The sequence below is a fragment of the Pleurodeles waltl genome, chromosome 12 (assembly GCF_031143425.1).
Source record: "Pleurodeles waltl isolate 20211129_DDA chromosome 12, aPleWal1.hap1.20221129, whole genome shotgun sequence".
Classification (NCBI taxonomy): Eukaryota; Metazoa; Chordata; class Amphibia; order Caudata; family Salamandridae; genus Pleurodeles; species Pleurodeles waltl.
In genome coordinates, this window is record NC_090451.1 from 600,822,169 (window position 1) to 600,843,593 (window position 21,425).

General features: G+C 44.9%; 1 protein-coding gene across 5 annotated transcripts in view; it reads left to right on the forward strand.

Annotated features, from left to right (window-relative positions):
* The window catches only part of USP21 (ubiquitin specific peptidase 21), a 409,008-nt gene that overhangs the window by 20,361 nt on the left and 367,222 nt on the right, over positions 1-21,425 (forward strand). For all 5 annotated transcript variants that reach the window (XM_069217823.1, XM_069217824.1, XM_069217825.1 and 2 more), the window contains exon 2: positions 12,393-12,570. The gene's annotated coding sequence lies outside the window, so the exon portion shown is untranslated. The remainder of the gene's footprint in view (positions 1-12,392; positions 12,571-21,425) is intronic.

Sequence of the window (21,425 nt, forward strand, 5' to 3'; positions counted from 1 at the left end):
GTGTTATGTTTTTTTTTTCTAGTACACAGCAGCATTAGATGTCTGTAAATAAACTTTGCAAATATTTCAGATTTTATCAGAACTAGGAAAGCACTGATGTAGCCTATTTTTGTAATTATGAAGTGTGGTAGAACGAATTATTTAATATCAACAAAACAAACCAACACACTAGGTGATGCCATTTCCACACATTATAGGTTGTTTGCCGTATAGTTTTATGAGAAACTGTATGTCTGTGCAAATGTAATGGTAATTTCAATTGAAAATGTGGCATCTGTAATGTCAGGGTGCCACCACGCCCTCTACACCACCCCACTCTACGACTATCTATGCCTCTCTACTCTACTGTACAACATTTAGTGCCACTCCAATCTACAATACTGTACTCCACTCTAGGCCTCTACTATGCACTGCCCCACTCTGACACTTCCCTCCTCTCTAGGCTACGCCATTCCACTGCACACTGTGGCACTCCCCACCCCACTCTACTCAACTCCACTGTAGTCTGCTTTACTCCAGTCCCCATCCCACTCCACTTAACTCCACTCCATGCCCCTTCCACTCTACACCTCACTCCACTCTATGCCCCACTCTACTCTACTTTGTGCCCCACTCCACTCTTCATGACTCTGTGCCACTTTATGACGCTCTGCCGCTCTTGACGCCCCACTCCACGCTACGCCCCACTCCACTCTACGCTCTACTCCACTTGACTCTACTACTCTACAACACTCCACTCTACTGTGCGTTACCCTACCCCGCTGACACTGCAGTCTACCCCACTCTACAACCCACTCCACACTAATACACTCCACTCTACACTAATACACTCCACTCTATGCCACTCTACTCCACTTTTTGCCACTCCACTCTTTGCCCCTCCACTCCATGCTGCTTTTTTCTATGCTGCTATCTCTTGCCATGCTGAACAGCAGCCATATCAGTGTACAATATGGCTAAAACACATTAGCAAAGCCAACAACTCTTGCATAGACAAGGCTTATTGGCTTTGCTAGTTCTTGTTTTTCCTAGTTTTGAGCTTACTCTAGAGAGAGTCACATAGGGGGCCTTGCTGCAGAGCCATTTAACAGAAGACAAATGAAAAAACACGGTCTTGTTACATTAGACACCTTCCCTTGCTCTGGCGCGTACTGTGTAAGAGGCATGTCTGGGATAGCCTGCTGGGTTTAGGAGGTAGCCTTGAGCGAGTGAATGCCACTCTTTATGATCCTTTGTGGCCCAGAACCACTATATTGTGCCACTTATTCCGTTTGATTGTGGCGGTATTAAGCAGGGATATGATTGTTGGGGAAGTCTGATTGTGGATGACGTTGTACTGTCCCAGTTAAAATTTGAGTTGATCCTTATTTAACCTTTTCGGTACCTTATCGTGAGAACTCTATCAATACAGACAGCGACAGTTAATGACGACCCTTTGGAGATATGTCCTTTTCAGGTGGGAGTGTTGAAGGAAATAGGTTTCCCATTTTTCTTTTGCCACATTATCACAACATTCACTTGTGATCTTGTGTAAATCACAATCTGAAGTTGCATAAGATTTTCGTGTTTCAAAGGGAAATAGTACAGTCCTACAGTGTGTCTCCTGTATTAAATGTGATGATGAATTGTGGTGACAGAGGTGGATGTCTTTATCTCTTCTGCAGCAGATGTGTTTATAACCATTAGATGAACAGCAGAAAAATGTCTGCCATTCCAAAAAAAAGGACTAGTGTACTGCCTTTCAATGTCTGACCTCTACAGATGCATACTTTGACACTGTTCAAAACCTCAGGGTTGTGCCTAGTAATACCAGGGTGCCATAATACACAACTCTGTTGCCAATAAATTCAAGGTTCAAAGGAGAAGTAATTGCAAACCATGTTGCCACTTTATAATGCCCTTCTGTCAGTTACTCCGCCAGAGAATACATACAGCAGTGATCCATTCTGGTTCTGTGGTAGAGGAGGGTCCCTAAAAGGTCTTAACTCTGCACAGTCTGTGAATACTGACTCCTTCAATGGTTCATCTGAAAGCAGTAAGAGTCCCAGTGATCGCATAGGGAAGCATCAGAATCTTCAGATAGGGTACGGTTGGAAACCTTATTGACTTTCGAAAGGATCCTCCAGTAGACTGCAAAGTTTTTAGCATCCCTTGTTTGCTATTTAATTGCTACAACAAATCATTGCTTATAGACTTGCCAAGGAGTTAGTGTAATAAGGTCACTCGTCATCCAAATTATTCCTGTATTGGCAGTACTACAATTATGAATTTTCATCTGGGACTCATGAGAAGGATTCAGATAGCCCAGTCAGTAGCGGATTGCAGTAATTGCTACAGAATGAAATAGAGAATCATGCACCCCAAATAAATCCCATCACCCCCTTCTCACCCACCCCTACTTCCATATTTTAAGTGAACTTTGAACTCTTGGAAACCCCCGGTATAAACCAGGTGTGCCAAATGTGTGACTTGCTATGTGGAAGGTTTCTGCATTGTGAGTAGTCTGTGTCGATGTTGGTCCACCAATATTATGCTCACCTGGACCATCTTACTTTGTTTATGTAAATCCCATAGCTAACTGCTGGTGGGGTCCTCCAAAAGTATTATCAACGTCTTAGTCATCCCCCCTCACTGAAGCAGGTCATCTGCCACTTTATTGTCTCGTCTGGTCCATCGCATTTAAGCCTCCTCTGCTCCCACCCATACCATCATGTAAGACTTCCAGGCCCGGCCCGTAGTGGTTCTAGGACTCAACTAATGAATCACTATCTGTCTTTTTACTGCTATCAACCCCAGAATTGTATATCTCCTGCTCAACTTTTTCTTGGGATTTTCTGGAAGTAATCTAAGCTGCCAAAGTTTGATCATGCAGGGTACCACCCATCCAATGACTAATTGTACACAGGTCAGTATCTCTGCCTAATATCAGTGATAACCGGGCAGCACCATACAACGTGTAAAATCTGTAGATCCGCCATCACAATGGGGACACGATGATGTCCTATTTGGGTAGATGGCAGGGAGTCATTTCAGCGAAAGATGCACTGTGAGTAAAAGTATATTGAATCAATAAAAAATTAGCATTTACGGAGACTCCTTTTACCGTTTCATGCACCTTCTTTCATTCCTTAGGTGTAATAGGCTCATCGCTGTCTCGCTGCCACACCTCCTCCACCTAAAATGACGCTATGGGGTGATCGTCTTGCAGCGCTTGGTATAGGTGGCCTATTTGCTTATGTCCCCTGGCCAGGGACGAGATCATGACCATTGTCTGTGTTGTCTCGGGAAAGGAGGACCAAAGTTGTCTAGCAGTGGCAGCCATCTTTGCATATTGCAAAAGTCCAAATGACTCCAAAGCATTTTGCATTGTTATGAAATGAGCACCTGGGTATATGTCCGAAAACACAAAACATCCTCTCTCCTGCCATTTATTGATCAACATTTTCTGGGCAATTTGGGCAAAGGGACGCAATACCTAGATGTCCATGTCTGGGGCATAAGGTAGCGGTTGGATTACAGGTGTTAGATCTCTCCCACAAGCGGCACGTCAAACATATCACGTGTGTGGTAGCGAGTCCTGGACCTTCCTTCCTCTCATCAGGGGTTTGCCCAACTGGTATCCATTGTGGAAACCAGCCAAAAGGAACCATGCCCAGTTTTCGTCACTGTCCGGCTAGTGGATCACATGCTGGAGATGCACAGCCAAATAATAGAGATCCAAGTCTAGGGCCTCCATAGCTCCCTTATCCCATTCCATCTTAAGTGTAGTTAACCCAATCCTGCACCTTTTTCCAGCCCACAAGAGTTGCACTAGGAGCCTGTCCCATTCCATAAAGATCTAATATGGGACCTCATACATGGCGCTTTGTACTACGTACAAGCATCAGGTCAATACACCATTTTAATAAAAGTTATCTTGCCCATTAAGGACAGTTGGAGTGTGTTCTAGAGATCTATAGATGGGCGAAGATTACGGATCACACGTCTTAGATTTAAGTCATAGGTCTGCTGCGCTCCATGTGTGATTTATATACGCAGGTACCTAACCTTACCAGTCACCCAGGGGAGCCCAGCTGCCAGCAACAGGTCCATCTGCACCGCACCCAGTAATCCAAATCTGGAACAAAACGGACTTAGTACTATTAACCTAATGGCACGAGTTCTCTGAGTTCCTGCATGACATTTGGCAAACTGGAGGCCGACAAATCAGGTTGCTGGAAACTCCGTATTGCCCACCTGCACACCGCAGTCCTGTAGCACATCGCAGAGCTGGCACGCAAAAGCCTCCATGATAAGGGCAAATTGCAAAGACAACAATGGGCACCCCTGCTTTGTGCCTCATTGCATAACTATTTTAGATGATACACAACAGCCAGTGCAGACTCTTGCACCCGGGTGTTCGTATAATTGTGTAACCCACTCTATGCTACTGGAGCCCAGCCCCACTGTGTCCAGAACCTGCCAGATATAACCCCTACTAACCAAATCGAATGACTGCTCTATATCCAGGAATGTGAGTGCATACAGATCATCTGTCAATTTCGGGGCATGGAATACATGCCTCCATTGTTGGATATTGCAGAGTGTGTTTCAACGGGGGATGAAACCCGACTGTTCTAATTCGATCAGTCGCTGGAGGTACAGCAACAACCTTAATGCCATACATGACTAAAGATTTTCTGGTCCACATTTAACATTGATAACAGGCAGTATAAACACGCCTCCATGGGATCTTTACCGCGTTTCGGAATCAGCACAATAAGTGCTTCCCTCATTGTATCAGAGACTATGCCCCTCTCCAGGGCCTGTTTGTATACTGACAGGCGGATATCTATCAGAGATCTCAAATTATTATTATTTTTTTTAACAACTCGGCTGGCAGCCCATCTCCGCTGGGAGCCTCACTGGTTTCCAGGGAGTCATTCGCACTCTGTAGAACCTGTTGGGTCAGTTGCGTCCCCAGTCTCCTGGTCTGTCTGCGTCAATCACGTCTGAGGCAATACCACCAGGGAGCGCATGTACATTAGCACTAAATGGTGTGTCCCAACTCCTGCCCCAGCCCCCACTCTTATGAACCCCAACTAAACTGTAAGAGTAACTATGGTGGGTTTACTGTCTGAGTCCTCTGCAGATCGCAAGACCAAAGGTGCTCAGCAACTTAGAGGAGGCATGGCCCTCAGCTTCTCCCTGTCGTGACGCCAAATCGAAATGACACTCGAAACGCACATACATTTGTCACATGGCAACATTAATGTCCTGAAAAGAACACCAACTTAAAGGAAAGGAGAATGCCTGCCCTATCAACAATCAAAACATTAGGCAATAGATCTGGTTAGTCCTAGGCCCCACAGCCAGTACTCAGCGGTCTATGCAAACCAGCGTATGCCTGCCAAAGGACAAGTAGTCATCCAGCGTCCGTGCTGTCACTGAGCATGTCCGGTACCTCCCGGAGTTGGGAGAAGGAGTTTTGAGCTGGCAGATCAGTGGTTTCAGTCTGCAGCGTGCCATCCAGGCATACCAGAATCCGTTCATTCACTGCCCGGGTCAGGTGTTTTTGGAGAGTATGTGACTTGATCTTATTCTGGTCTGACCGGCGCAGTGCCCACTTTCTCGAGTATCTCCAGTCTGGAGAATACTGCCTCATGCCTCGGGGAGGGGGAGGGGTTTTGGCTATGTGAGCGCACATGTTGGTGGGTCACGTCCTGATCCCTATTATTGACCAGGTGAGCAATGAGGGCCAGGGGAGCACTTCTCTCGGCGCCACCACCGAGGCTTGTTGTGCACGCTCAACTGTGAGAACATTTGAAAGGTATTTGGGCTTAAGAGAATTTACAATTCAGTCTTCCAGAAAAAGTGCATCCGGAGGGCCCTCTGCCCGCTCTGGAAAACCGATGAGGCGTATATTATTTAGCTGAGAGCGGCCCTCTGAGTCCTCCAGGTGGCCCTCCATTTGCGCAACACTACTCATTAGATCTGCCACTGTGGCCTTGAGTGCTTTGATTTCTTGCTGGAGAGTAGTAATATCATCCTCCTCTCCTGTAACCCGTTCAGCCAACTTACGGAGGTCCAGACGGAGATGATTGGCATTGATTGCTATAGTGTCCATCTTAGGTTCCAGGGCCAATCTAGTCCCCTGAATTGCTGCCATTATTTCAGCTGTGGCTAGTGCCTGCGTCGCAGGTCCCTGGACAGTCTGCTCTTTCTGCGTAGGTCCCTGTGGGCCTGGGACTGTGTACTGGTCTATTTTGTTTTTGTTTGTCTTCGAGATTCACCAAAGCAGCGTGTTGCAGTCCTCTGCGTGCACCCAGCCTCATCTCAGCTGGGGCCCTGTCACAGGGATATGCCGTCTCGTATGTACACTTGAGCTGTAAACGGGATATGGATTCAGGGGGCAACAGCCGTCTGTCAGTGCTTTGTCACCCGAGGGCGGTCGCCATCCTGGGGGGGGGGAGAGAGAGATTTTATAGCCCGGGTCAACTCCAGCCCCAGCGGGCTCCCACCACCCCGTCGCTCCCCTCAGCAACCAGGCTGTGGATCCTCGCAGTGGTCCTCCTCAGGCCAGGACCATTCTCCCCTTCATATACAGGGGCTATCGCCAGCATCACACTGGCCGCTGCTCCCCCGGCCGCAGGGTTCCAGGGCAAATGTGCTGCCCACGTGCAGATGAAGGACAAGCACTGTGGTTATTGCACCTCAGTTGGGTAGGGGTAGAAGTACCAGTGCATATCTCAAGATCACATAGGAATATTCCTTCATTGTTCTACGTTTCTTAGCCTGTCATGGTGGGAGCGGCAGCAAGTCATGTCCAGCTGGCTACGCGCCCCTCATTGTACCCCCTTTTGCTGCCATTTGTACTGATACAATTTTCGCTCTTGTTTATTGTTTTTAATCTATCTGTGGATGTCCCATGTTTAAAATATAAAAAAATCCACTTGCTCACTCATAGAGCAACTTGTATTCTTACTCCCTTGAGTTGGCTGATAGCCTCTCGTATTTCTTCAACTGACACATCTAAGCCTATCATTTCCCTGTCTTCAGGATTCATTTTTGGGAAGGGAAGATCTATCACATACTTATATCTCCCTTTCGGATAACATGCTCTTGTTCTATGAAAAGAAAATGAAATGAAACGTAGATTTTTATAGCGTGGCTTATCACTCGTGAGAGTCTCAAGGCACTGTCGATGGGCACAGGGATATTAAGTGATTCACCCAGAATCACAGGATGTTGCGTCGACTCCGAGACTCAAACCCAGACGACCTCCAGCTCCCAAAGCGGGTGCTTTGACCACTGCACTACATCCTCTCCCTAAAGGAACATTAGCGTTATGCCATGACTCTTGTCATGTCATTATCCATTTAAACTACAGCCCTGTCCACACTCCCATTCTCATTTCCTCACTCAGACTTGGCAATATAAGCACTTCATTGGCTTTATTTCCTACCTCATTCAAGCAGTCTGTGGCACACTGTGGCAGTAAGACATCACCTTATTCTGCACAAGGCATCAGTAGTCCTACCATAGGACCACTGCATGGCTTTGGGTCCATATTCAATGGCTAACCAGATATTCACTTTCCAGATGTACAGGTTGTATTGCTATATTCTGAATTATTGATTCCATACCCTTTCTTTTCCCTTCTTGTCTAGACAGTTATTGGTGTCTCAGCACTGTCTTGAGGTAGAAGACTGCCTTCCAGGTAGAAATTACTGATTGCACTGAACCCACATTCTGCACAATGTAGCTTTTCCCATCACAGACCCAGCCCTCCAGTTTCTTCCTAACGGTCTGCTCCCATGCGTCCAGCGTCCACTCAATTGACTACCTTTGTGCCCTAAGTTCCAGTGTCCATACAAGAGGAGTGTGATCTCCTGTTGCTAGATACTCGCAAATCTTTAAATTAGGGGCAGTATATTCAGAAGCAAATACTCCAATCTAGAGAATGAGTAGTTTACATTCAAAATAATTACTCTCAGTTTTACTGTTGTGACTTTCTCAAGAAATCGCTATGCCAAAGGCCTTCACAAAACCTCCTAATCCCGTCTTTGTCAGGATCCCAAATGGACTTGCATGAAGCTGTGGGTGTGGATGTTGATCCCACTCTCCCTGTAATGTCAGGCAATATGGATACCCATTGGGGGTGGGGGTGGGAGTGGGGAGGATGGGATTGGGTATGGGAATAGAGAAGTAACATTGGATGTAGAAGGCAACTGCTCAGGTGCTTTGACAGCGGAAAGAGTGGAGCAATGTTATGAGCATCAAGGACAGGCAATCAAGAGGAGGAGAGTTAAGTAATAACGAGGAAGAGGAACACAGTGGCATCTCTATGCGTACTTAGTAATGCACATGTTTACCCATCAGAATGGTTTGTCAATGTAACTAGTTCTCTAGCTACCAAGACTCGATCTGAGTAAGGAAAAGGATGAAGTCTGATAGTATCTGAAAACTCTGAAAGAGAGTGGAAGTGACTAGCTCCACCTCCCTGTGGATCAGTCATATATTGAATTATGGTGGATCAACCTCTACTTCTACAACCTCCATGGTAGAAACATCGGATGTATACAGTGATTTGGAAATTGAGTCCGTGACAGCCTGGCCTGATTGCATCTTCCTCAGTCTAGCCACCATCACTTCTGTCAGCACATCAGTATCTGGCTTCATCACCAATTAAACTCTCCAACTGTAATCCAGACTGCCTCTGGCACCTGCATTGTAACCTTTCCCAGCTTTTCTAGACTAGAGTAGCCTATTGAAGACTAGGAAGTCAGTACACTAACAAAACCGCCACCTATTCTCCATCCCATGGACACACCTAAGCTACATAGTGTATCAGTCCAAGTCTTCTACACTTGAACGGGGCAATATTCCAACCGATATAGAATTCCCTTTGACAGTGGTAAATCCAGCTTCTGCTGCCAATCTAAATTTACATGTACCATTCAAGTGACATCTTTTGGCAACCAAGCTCGTTCATGCAACATAACAATAACGAGTTAATGACTCTCAGCATCTGAACCACAGTTGCCCCTCTTGGTCTTATTACTCAATTTGTTTAAATGCTAAAATGATAGCTAACTTTCCAAGCAAATTTTAGGTCTCAACTTCAGTTTCACCTCTAATGCATGTGACCAACCCAGAATGGCATCCTTCCACTTGTATTCAATACCCTGGACCACTGTGAACCATAATCTAATAATTACCTGAGCCACCCCTTCAGCCCATATTCTTGTGTCACAGGTTCCATACTACCCGCCTCCTCAGTTCTCAAGATATCTGTTGCCCTTAAATCAACCATGCCAGCACTCATGTCTAGAGTATTCTACTGCTCATTTAGTAGAGGCGAAAATATGGGGCATAGTCCTAGATCACCCCTCCCCACCAACATCACTACAGAATGATGTACCTTAATTACATAAGTGTTACATCACAAAATGAATCTGTAGCTGACTTGTATGTACACGCCACAGCACACACCCCTAAAACATTGCTTCAATCATCCCAGTTCACATTTGCAAACTGAGCTCTGCATCTTCTTGTGTGCTATCCCACCATGACACGGGCTCCATTATTGGGTTGGTGGGGGCTGCTTCTGTTCAATCTTATTCCCCTTCACATTGGCACTGCTGGTTCCGGGCACGGCCAACCTGTGATTCCAGCTCCTGTGTCTGTGAAAGCCTCAATTCTATTGCTGAACCAACAACTCTGCAGCTGATATGTCTTACCACTCTGTGTCCTTCCGCCCTTCAGCCATGTGAGTCCCTCCAGCTATGCACATCCCTACAGCCATTCCCATTCCACCTCTAGTGGTAAAAATAACGGGATCTGCCCTCTGCTGGGAAACTTGCATGCCAGGAACAACATTGCATGCTTAATTTCTTCTTTCTGTAGTTCTCTCTTTATGGCCTCACGTGTACCTCTGTTGCAGTGCCTTCATGAAGTCTGAAACCATCAATTCCATGGCACCCTCCACTTCTGTGAGGTGATACACCCTCAGCACCTACAGGATCCACATCGCTCTCTTTAGGCCATTAAAGTTCCATGTAATGGTCGTCTTGACTTGGGCATGTTCACAATGCTCCCTCTTAGCAGAGTAGAGGAAAGCAAGGCAATTGAGCTGGAGTACATTTATGATAAAATGTCTCACTAACATTTCAACAGACTGTCCTTTTGCTCTCTGTGGGACACTACGTACCCTTTGAACGGCCCTTAGCATCCTTCTCCATAGCTGCTAGGTGCAAGAAAGTGATCTGCAATCTAGTAAGTCTTTTTGAGAATTGTCACCCAAGCATACATTTCAGTAGTTTTACTCTCCACCTTCCCCACTTGGTCTGAGATGTTATGGAGATCTGCCAAGGGAGGTTCAGATCAGTAGCCATTTGGCCCATTTTCTTGCTACAATACCTTCCTGGGGTTCTGCACTGCCAGCAATATGTCTTACACTGTTGTGTTCAGCTCCTGAGCTTTTGTTGCCAGAAGTAGGTACACACCTCTGTTTGATGTGAGGAGGCCTCACTTTTCTGAAAGCCTTACTTTTCCTGCTTACCCTTCTTATGCAAGCAGGTAGTCTGGTCCTTCCACGCCTCTCTGCTCTTTAACATGGGCATATGAGCACTCTGTCCTCTTGCACAGGTTGTACCTTATTAGTCAAGCTTTGTATAGTGAGCCTTCAGACGTTTCTCAGTGCTAGCTTATCATGTGGGTCCTCATGCTCGTTGGTAATCAAGCAAAGTCCTTGCATAGCTCCACACCCCCACATCACTATCAAAGGTGCCTAGATCCTAGTGGGTACTTGCCATTCCGTGGCCATTACTCACCATCTGTTCGGGTATCACAGACACCTTGTAGGGAACAATCTGATTTGCTATCTGCTGGCGAGCCTTAATTCCCAAAATGGTGGTAACAACCACCTGGGAGAAAATATGTCATAGGGGACTCACCACAACCAGTCGTGCCTCCCTTGTATCCAGGTTTGTTTTTCAGTCTCTTACATTAAGTGTCCTGTCGCCACCAGAGGGGCTTTCTGCAAATAAAGTTCACTTGTGGCACCAAAATAGTCAAGCTTCCAGGCCACTCCCGGCCCATGCTCGCTGTAAACTCTCATTCGTCGCTGCCCTCCTGGGAACCCTCGCTACTCAGCTGTATTCTCCCTCAGAGTGCCTAAGAAATGCAAACCTCTGATATTTCTAGTGGCTGTCTCACTTTTTCGTTCCCTTACTCATTGATTCCAGGAGGTAGAAACTCTCCTATGCACCACAGCTTCCTTTTTATCCTGTGGCTGTGGTCATCCAGAGCAGCATGCTTGCATGCCTCCAGGATACCTTCGCAAGCTGCAGCACCTATCTTCACTCTCTGACTTGAACACATAACCCACCATAGTTCCTCTCAACGCTTCAGGCACATTGAGGCTATGCAACACCCCAAGACCTCAGCGTCCTGCTCAGTGCTGTTTTGTCTGCCAGTGGGTCTCTGGCCTAGAACATAGGCTCCCATCATTTCCAGTCACTCACCCTTATAGCCGACCTCCTCTTGGAGCAGAAGCAGTTGTTCTGGCATTCTAAAGCTGTTGAATTTTATATATTGGGGCAGTGGCATTCTCACGGTGAGGCCATCCTAACTGACATATGGCTATACCCACTTCAGAAGGGCTTTTTCTGGATGTACCCAAGCCTGTCCCTTATAAGGTCTTTTGCAGTCCTTTTCAAATTTCATATATAAGTGGATGTGAAAGGCTCCCTTTCCTATTTCCAACTCACAGAGGAATGATCTGTGGTTTGTGACTAGTCATACAAAATTAGGGTGGTAACATGATTTACAAAGGGGACACATTCCCCTTTGTCAATTTTTTTTCATCCTGCAACCTTGGAGAAAGTAGGTAGTGGTCTACAAAAAGATTTCCTGTTGGCAATGCAAACAGTAGGTTGGTGGTCTGCTGCTCCTTGCGGGCTACCATCTCTGTCTGTGACCAGTCACTTCAGGCTGCAGATAGCAACATGGATTATTAAACATAATAAAGCAGGTTGTTTTGCGAATCCCTGCGATTTAGGGAATATGCAGTGCAACTTATTGCTTCTTAGGTCATGTCCAAAATTAGAGACTGGTCCCAAAACATGGTGCACAGCTTGTGACCTTTCTTTTAGTACATCTGGTCCTGGGTATTTTAAAGCGTTAATCCAAAGCACAAACCAGAGAATGACATTGCTCTCCAAAAGGAGTTTTGGTGTGGTTATCAATCAAAGTTTATTAAATAAAGATTGTAATTAACTTCTATTTAAAATAAAATAAAAGCTGACCATAACAATCGTGTTCGCTAAAGCAGATTTTTACAGATATGTTTAGAAAAAATAAAAAATGTAAGTAAAATATGAATTTAATTTATTTTTCTGGTTTCTTAGGCACAAATATCCTATTTTACCACATTCAAGAAGATTTTGATGTACTGGACTCTGAAACCTGCATCAGCGATGGAGGATGAAATCTGTCAAACCTGCTTTCCTGATCAGGGTTAAGATTGTTAGGGTGTGCCTGCTAGAAAAAAATACATTGGCATCACTTCTACAAGCAACTTGACACGTAAGTAAAAAACAGGGGATGGGTGTTGTTAACTGGGCTTGTGAATGGCCATTCATTTCCACCCCTCCAGAAGTGCCCCTCTGTGCAAAGTGGCAATTTTACTTTTTGTTCTATAGATCACTGATGAAATGGGTGGCATCTATATATTTGATATGTTTCAACTGTTCTTGCTCACCTTATTTATTTATGAATTATGGGTTATAGGAAGTAAGGAAAAACAGCCTAATTACATCCTCCCATTCTTGTGTGCCAAACTGTAGCAAGTTAACTTATTCTTGGTCTTGGGGTTACATTGACTTATCCCTTATACACTGATGGGGACTATGGGTGACGGACTGAAACTCATCACTCATAGGAAGTGCTTGAACACAAAACAAAACATAGCAGTGAATGGACACAAGTACTTGGCCTATGCTCCACTTGAGGGTGGAATGGGGAAGAAGAGGACACAACACTCACGTGCAGTGACAAACTGGAGTGAAGGAAATGAGAGCAACTTTGATGAGAAACGGGGCTTTGTCTCCCGTCCCCTAACTATTGTAAGTTGAGAGCAAATCTGTGAAAGAATGCAAAGAGTCAGAGTGGTCGAGTCTAATATTTGATTCGCTGCAACGGTACAAAATACCAACGTGTCTAAAGCAGGCACACAGGCAAAGTGACGACAATATACATTTTCACACAGCTTTTAGGCCTACTCAGACAAAGAAGCTTTGTTTACACAAACCAGTTACAACCATTTTAAATGAGAACTTCCAAGTTGAAGGATTCTTCTAGTAAACACATTCTAAAGCAGGGCTACAGGTGAAGGGTTATCTTTTGCCAGATGTTTCCCAGACCGAGTTACAGGAAACTATGCAGACAACACCTTGAAGCAGAGCAGTCTGAGCGCTCTCTTGGAAATTTACCAGCACAGCGCTTTTGGCATGCGTTCTTAATCAAAATGGAAGCAGTTTAAGAAATAGAGGCACTAATGTCAAACTACTTGCAATATAAACAAGCATTTGCAATGGAATAGGTCCTGCATTTGCTCCTGTTAGAGCTATTGGCGTTGTAAAGCCTAACTAGACTTTTCTTGCCACATTGAAGTACTGGGATTTTCAGAACCCAGCGGTGCCAGGGAACACACCCTAAGACTTCGAGTCCTTCCTGTTTCAGACTACAGAAACACAGAGTCTTCTTGGTGAAGTCAAAGATCTTGTTTATTGGCTGCAGCCAGTAACAGGTATCCTAGAAGTACAACACGGTGTATATTCTCAGGAGACTGCTCTCTTTGCAAAGCTAACCTTCTCTTTTATACAAAATATTATGCTTTAGGCAAACATTCCTTATTTTACAGTTGACCATTCACATATTTTCACTACAAAGAAATAGCAGGTTTATGATGACAAGCCCATATTTCAGTTTGTCCAGCCCTCAATCAATTACCCGGCAAGGCTTAGTACTTTCATCAGATATCGACGGACCCCCAATATAAACGGGCACCTCCTCCTTGTAAAGCAAGTCATAAAGAAAGAAACAGAGACAGGTGTGTGTAAGATTAGGCATGGTTTGTGTGTAATGAAAGGTTTATGATGTGTTGTGCCTTGATACTAATCTCATTCGGCCATTGTGAAAGAAACTGGCCGAACAGGTTTGGCTTCAGGCAGTGGAGTCAGCTTGCCCAGGTCACAGAGGAGTCAGCAAAGGTGTACGTGTCCTTCAGACTCGTTTTCAGCATTAGACATTGGCCTATGTGAGGGCAATCACAAAATGGCTGTTGTTTAAATGGAACACGAGGGTTCAAGACGGAAACTCTGATATTCGGGTGATTTCGTTACCCGAATATGAATACAATGCTTGTGCATACTATTCTGATCATTCTCGGTCTGCTGATACCAAAATCGTTGTGATACGACGATGTTTATAACACGGGTCCAGAATTTTCAGTACCACAGACCCTCCTTTTGCCCTTACATAGGCAATAACCTATACTCACGCTAATCTGAGTCCAGGTCTATATTCATAAATTCGTTGAGATGTTGCTGTAGCATCATCCTATTACCTAGCTCGTCCCTTGATACAGGTTTCCTTACACACGATGTAGCACAGAGGCCACATATTGCAGGAGCACACTGTACACACAGACAGGACAGGAAAAGAATGGCTAAGATCATCCCAATGACTACCAGAGTCTTCCATCCCCAGGCGGATATCAGCTCCCAGAACCACCCCATCAATGACCAATCTCCTTTATCCACGTGAATAGACTCGGAGATCTTATGCAGTTTGGAAATGGCCTGGTAGACTGTCGGAGCGTTATCTGGGATGAAAACACAGCAACTTGATTGGATCACCTTACATACCCCACCTCGGTCTGCAAGTATGACGTCTAATGCGACCCTGTTCTGAAGAGTCATAAGGCGATCCGACTGGAGCTCAGCAGTCAAATTACTAAGGGCACCGGCGGTTTCAACTACCGTGGATTCAACCACCTTTGTCAATTGCCTTATGTTCCTGCTGTTAACCATAGGGCTCCAAAAAGGCAGAAAACCCTTTACGAAATCTCCAAATTCTTGTCCTGTAGTGTCTTCTTTACTTATGACACCTCTAACTATCCTTGTCTTATGGTAATCTGCCGCGGCCGTGTAGGTGGGAGGTAACAGGAACGAAACAAAACATGTGCCTGAGAAGTCAGGAGGCAACCATGTATAGGCTCTATTATGGCAGATGAAATAGGTACCCTTAGCTGCTAAGAACGAAGGAGAAGTCTGAGACGCAAAAACATATGTTTCAGTGCAGATACTTTTCCCTAACTGAGCTCTGGGATTCTTGCCATTAACTTGCAGACATAGGTGACCCTGATGGGGTACAATCCAAATCGGGGAGGATCTCTTTGCTCGCTGGTTCCCACTCAGAGTAACTCCATATCCTGTTATGTTCCATCCAATATATGCTAGTGTCTCATCTCTCGGGATAGTCTCATAGGAAATATCTTCCCTAATCATATCTACTATACCCTTAGCTAGAGCACTATTCTTAGGATTATCTTTCACAGAACGTAGGGGGGTTGGCTTCATACGCGTATATGAACACCGTTCTATATGTCCATACAGAACCATTATGGCTGAAAGGCAGGACCAGATAAGGGATACCTTTATCAGTAGTATGGGGCATAAGACCACACACCCAACAGTTAGTTGTGTTCACTACTAATTGGTGTTGGTGTAGAAGCTGAATGAATGAATTGTTGACAAACTCTAATCTTTTGGCAGACTCGTGTTCAGGCAGGGGGTGAAAAGAATGCGAGGAAACAGTAGAAGGAGGTATGGGCTGTGTAATGGGTGCAAATGTCACTTGAAAAGAGAATAAAACATATCCTATTAAAAACGTCATTACACTAAGCAACATGAAAATACATAATATCAAAAATAGTTTCTTTGTCATTATTATACCCATTCTGGCTTTAAAGTTCATCTGTCTGGCAGGTCTCTCATTCTTGAAAAACTCCATCCTCTCTAATTGCTGCTCATGGTGGTAGGGTGTTCTATGCTAGGGAATGCTTCTGTCAGTCCAGGGCAACTCCCTTAGACCGACCAGAACTGTCGACCTAACGTCTTCAGCTGCACTCCAAAGACTTGGGCAACCACGACCCTACAGCTGAACCCGGATGGCGATTCGAAAAGAAAAAAAAACACAAAAATAAGAAAGTTTCTCAGATGAGAGAGCCGCACTTAAAAAAAAAAAAACAAAGGAACGGGAAAAAAATTATTTGTCCTTAGTCTCAAATTATAACGTCTTTTTCCAGGTACTGTCTGGTTCTGGAACAAGAGTTCAGGCTCTGTAGTGTTCAATTGAATTGACGGTGGCACAGCTTCTTGCAAATTATTGTCACTTTCTCGTTCAGAAATTGTTCCTTTTACACGTGCATCGCTAAATGGCAAAAAACGATGCACAGTCTCAGTCACAGAGTCCGCGATCCCCTCCTGGACCCACCGGTCGTACGGTAGAGGAAAAGGGACCTTCTTGCAGTGTACGCCGTGGATCCAGTTCTTTTTCCCTTCCACTCGAACAGCTGATCTTGTTGAGAGAAGGATGAGGTAGGGGCCGGTCCAACGGGGCTGGTCATTCTTTGTCCGCTGGAAGTTCTTGACCAGTACCCATGATCCAGGATCGATAAGATGTCCTGGAGCTTCAGAGACCTGAGGCAGAGTATTGTGAACCTGTTGGTGTAGAACACGCAATTTAGCCGTCAATTCATACAAATAATCAAGCAGTACAGGGTGTTCGATCTCACTGAATTTTGTTGGTCTTGGCACTCCCCATATGTTGGCCGGGCGGCCAAACACAATTTCATAGGGACTAAGTCCCACTCTCGAATGCACAGTCATTCTTGTTGCTAGGAGTGCTAGAGGCAGAGCGTCAGGCCATTTAAGACCAGAGCTCCCTTGTATCTTTGCCAACTTCAGTTTTAGCGTGCCATTATAGCACTGTACTAGTCCAGCTGATTGGGGGTGATTTGCAGCGTGGAATTTTTGCTGGATACCTAGCCCTTCACATACTTTTTTCATCACTCGACCCACAAATTCATTCCCATTATCACTCCAGACCATTCTCGGCATTCCAAACCTAGGGAAGAATTCTTTGACAAGGGCTTTAGCTGTGGATAAGGCAGTGTTGTCTTTTAAGGGATATGCTTCTACCCATCTTGAAAAAGCACAAACAACAACGAGTACTTATTTCAGATTGTTGGACCTTTCCATGTGGATGAAATCTAGCTGCAAAACCTCGAACGGATACGTTGGAGGTGCAAAATGACCAGCTGGAGTTGGGGTTCCCCTACCAGGATTGTATTTCAGACACACCATGCAATTCTTGACCACATTCTCTGCACATTTAGGAATTCCAGCATTTTGCCATACTAGAGCCAACAACTTACAAATCCCTTTCACACTGATATGGGCCATTCCATGAGCCATTGTCACCACTGCAAGCACATACGCATCAGGTAACAACCATCGCTGATGTTCTGACAAGTCAACCCAACAACCATTTTCATCCAATTTACCCATACTTTCTTTCCACACACTCAACTCTTTCTCTGAAGCTTCAGCTTGAATAGACTTCACACCCTCTATCGTATCTTCACATATTCCAACATCACCAACCCATCTTGCAGGGCCTGCAACATACATTCGATTCATCACATCTTTTGCTGTTTCTTTTGCGATTTCGTCAGCAAATGCATTGCCACGACCAACATCATCAGTAACCTTCTTGTGTGCACTGCATTTCACAATCGCAACTTGTAATAGCAAGGTCAGTGACTCAAGAAGCTCATTCACCAACTGACCATGCTGAATTTTAGCTCCATGCGAAGTCAGGAACCCACGTTCTTTCCACAATCGTCCAAAACTATGGGCCACACCAAACGCATACTGGCTGTCGGTATATATGGTCACTTTCATTCCTTTCGATAACACACACGCTCTCGTAAGTGCAATCAGCTCTGCTGCTTGAGCCGAATTATGTGGTATTCGTGCAGCTTCAACAATCGTATGCAAAGTTGTGACAGCATATGCTGCAGTCGTATCACCATTCGGAAGCTTGAAGCATGAACCATCCACCCATAAGGTACCATCACACTTTACAAGAGGAGTATCTTTAAGATCTACTCTCCCTTTCGTTTCTTCTTCTGTCCTAAGAAAACAATCATGTTGTTCAACATCATCTGTCTCTACTGAAATCGGCAATAACGTGGCTGGATTCAACGTATTGCACCTCTTTATGTGCACATGACTCGCTAACAGTGTCAACTCGTAACCTGACAATCGAGCACTAGTTAAATGCTGTGTCTTGGTCCTGTTTAACAACGTGTCCACTGCATGTGGAACCATCACAATCCACATATTATTCATCACTAACCCAGCAGACTGTCGAATAGAAACAGCTGCTGCCGCTGTGGCTCTCAAGCAACTCGGCAATGCTTTAGCTACCGGATCCAAAGTCGACGAAAAATATGCGCATGGGCGCTGCTTGTCTCCAAAAGACTGTGTCAGCACTGACAATGCACAACCCTCTCTCTCATGGACATACAGTGTAAAGGGCTTACTGTAGTCGGGGGTACCCAACACAGGAGCCGAACACAATGCATTACGCAATTCGGAAAAACTTTTCTGACAATCTTCAGACCACGGAGTATCTTTATAGGTCAATGCTACCAAAGGTTTGGCCAGCAAAGAAAAATTTGGTATCCATTGTCTGCAGTATGATGTAATGCCCAAGAAAGCACGTACTTCTCTCTGTGTCCTTGGCACACTCAATTTTGCAATTGCCTGAATTCTTTCTGAGGTCAGTTTCCTTCCCTCCTTCGATAAGAGATGACCTAAGTAGGTCACTTCTTGTCGACAATATTGCAGTTTTGAAAGGGACACTTTGTGATGTAAATCAGACAAATGACGCAACAACAACAAGGTGGCTTCTTTACAAATCTCTTCAGTATCTGTAGCGACTAGCAAATCATCAATGTACTGAATAAGGGTAGCGCCGTCAGGTAAAACAATTGCATCAAGCTGTGTTTTTAAAGCCTGACTATATATTGATGGACTTTCACAGTAGCCTTGAGGAGCGCGTTTGAAGCGGAAACTTCGGCCTCCTAAACTGAATCCAAAAATATCCCTGCTCTCCTCTGCAATCGAGATGCTGAAGAAAGCATTCTTTAAGTCAATCACCGAGAACCAGGTGGCGGAAGCTGGAATCATAGTCAATATGGCAGTGATATCAGGAACAACTGGAAACTGTGGCACAACTATTTTATTTACCTCTCTAAGATCAATCACGAGCCTGTAAACAGGTGGCTTAGAGGGGTCAGTACGTTTCAAAACAGGCAGAACAGGACTATTACAAACGTTGCCTCTTGTCTCTTCAATTACATCTTTTTCAATTAAATCATAAATGATCGCTAGCAACGCCTTTTCACCTTCACTAGAGATCTTGTATTGTTGAATGCGTGGTAATTTAACATTGGCTTTCAATGTCACAACATAAGGCGGTATTTCCAAAAGACCCACATCATTAGGACCAGTAGCCCAAATGATATCTGGAAGAAACGACAATTCGGTCGGAAGTTTATCCTTCGACAAATACATTGGAGAGACCAATTTCCTACCCAGTGTAAGTTGTACTCCCGAAGGAGAACAATATAATGTCGCATACAATCTTTTCAACAAATCCAATCCTAACAAGTTTTCACCACAACCTGTCGTCCGAATAAGGGGTGCTTCCAATTCACAAGGTCCAACAGAAGGGACATAGGACTAGAAATCGGGTTCCTAACCGGGGCGCCAGAAAAACCTACTGAAACATTCATCTCGCCAGACAAAGGTGTGCCAGGGAGTTTTGAGTGCATAATAGAACTCTTTGTAGCACCAGTATCCAACAGAAAAGGCTCTGACACACCTGAGGTAATCACCTTAACATAAGGTCCATTCTGATCCACTGGAACTAAAAAAACTCCCTCTCTTCGTCTATGGCTGTCCTAGCAATTATTACCTTCCAAGTTCTCATCTTCTGCATAGTAGTCGTCAGCATAGTACTGAGCCGTCCTACCAGACGCGTTATGTTGCTGGTCAAAACTATTCATTGAGTTTTGAGACGGAAAGGAACGCGTGTTCTGGGCAAAACTTCCAAGTCCTCTACCTCTAGGAGCATGTTGAACACCTCGACCTCTTACGCCAGAAGCACCATTCGTACGCTGTAACAAAATAGGACAACTATACTTGAAATGACCCTCTTCTTTACAATATGAACACTGATTGGGACCTACAGGAACACGTGGTTGAGAAAACTCAAACCTTTGCGAGTTTCTCTGGAACTGTTGAGGTTGCTGATAGTTACTCTGACCATCACGTGGCGGATACACCTGTTGTAAAAGAACCTTCGTCTTTAATTATTTAGTTTTCTTGTCTGCTCTATCCTTCTCGTCTTTATCCCTATTTTCGTAGTACTGTGCAGTAGCCAATATTTGTGCTGAAGAGGAAACGGCCCTAGAACTCTCTGAATCCTTCAATTTCTTACACAGCTCTGCAAGCAAATTGTGTACAAACTTGTCGACGAACAGCCGTTGACCACCTTCTGTACTCATATCTTGACCACTGTGGTCGATAAACGTTTCCTCAAACCTGGTGAAGAAATCAGACACTGTTTCATCTTTCTTCTGCTTACACGCAGACAATTTATCCCAATTCACACGCATGGCAGGCATTAAAGTCTTCATGTAAGTAATGATCCTAGCAGGCAGTTCTGCTACCAAAGGCTCAGGCTTGGCACCACCAACTTGTCTATCATTTGCAGCACTAATATTAGCCCATGAGTCACCTAACTCTTGTGCATGATCTGTATGGCGAATCAATCCCCACAAAGGCTGTGGAACAACATTCCCAAATAACATGTCTATGTCGGCTAAATTCATAATGCATGAGTCTGCAGTCTGTGATAATTCCTTATAATACCCTGCAGGGTTTTTACGGGGATCAGGCAAAGTCTGCTTAAGGGCTAAAACTTCAGCTCGCTTCCACGGAACATGTACCCAAACACGCTGAAAATGAGCTGGGACAGCATCAATTTGATTAGCATCATCAGCCTCAACGGCGTCCTTCCATACCGGAGGGACTTCTCTCATTGGGTACTGTCGCACCTTTTGTTTAACAGAGGAGTCATGTTGGAACAATGACTGAGAAGGATCCTTATTCCTAAAGGACAACAACGTCGCAACTGCTTTCTCAACATCGGGACCCACAATCGTGCCCTTTGCAAACTCAAACCGTACACGGCACAAATCAGGCGGATTTGTTTCCAAATCATTATCTTCCAATTCCTCA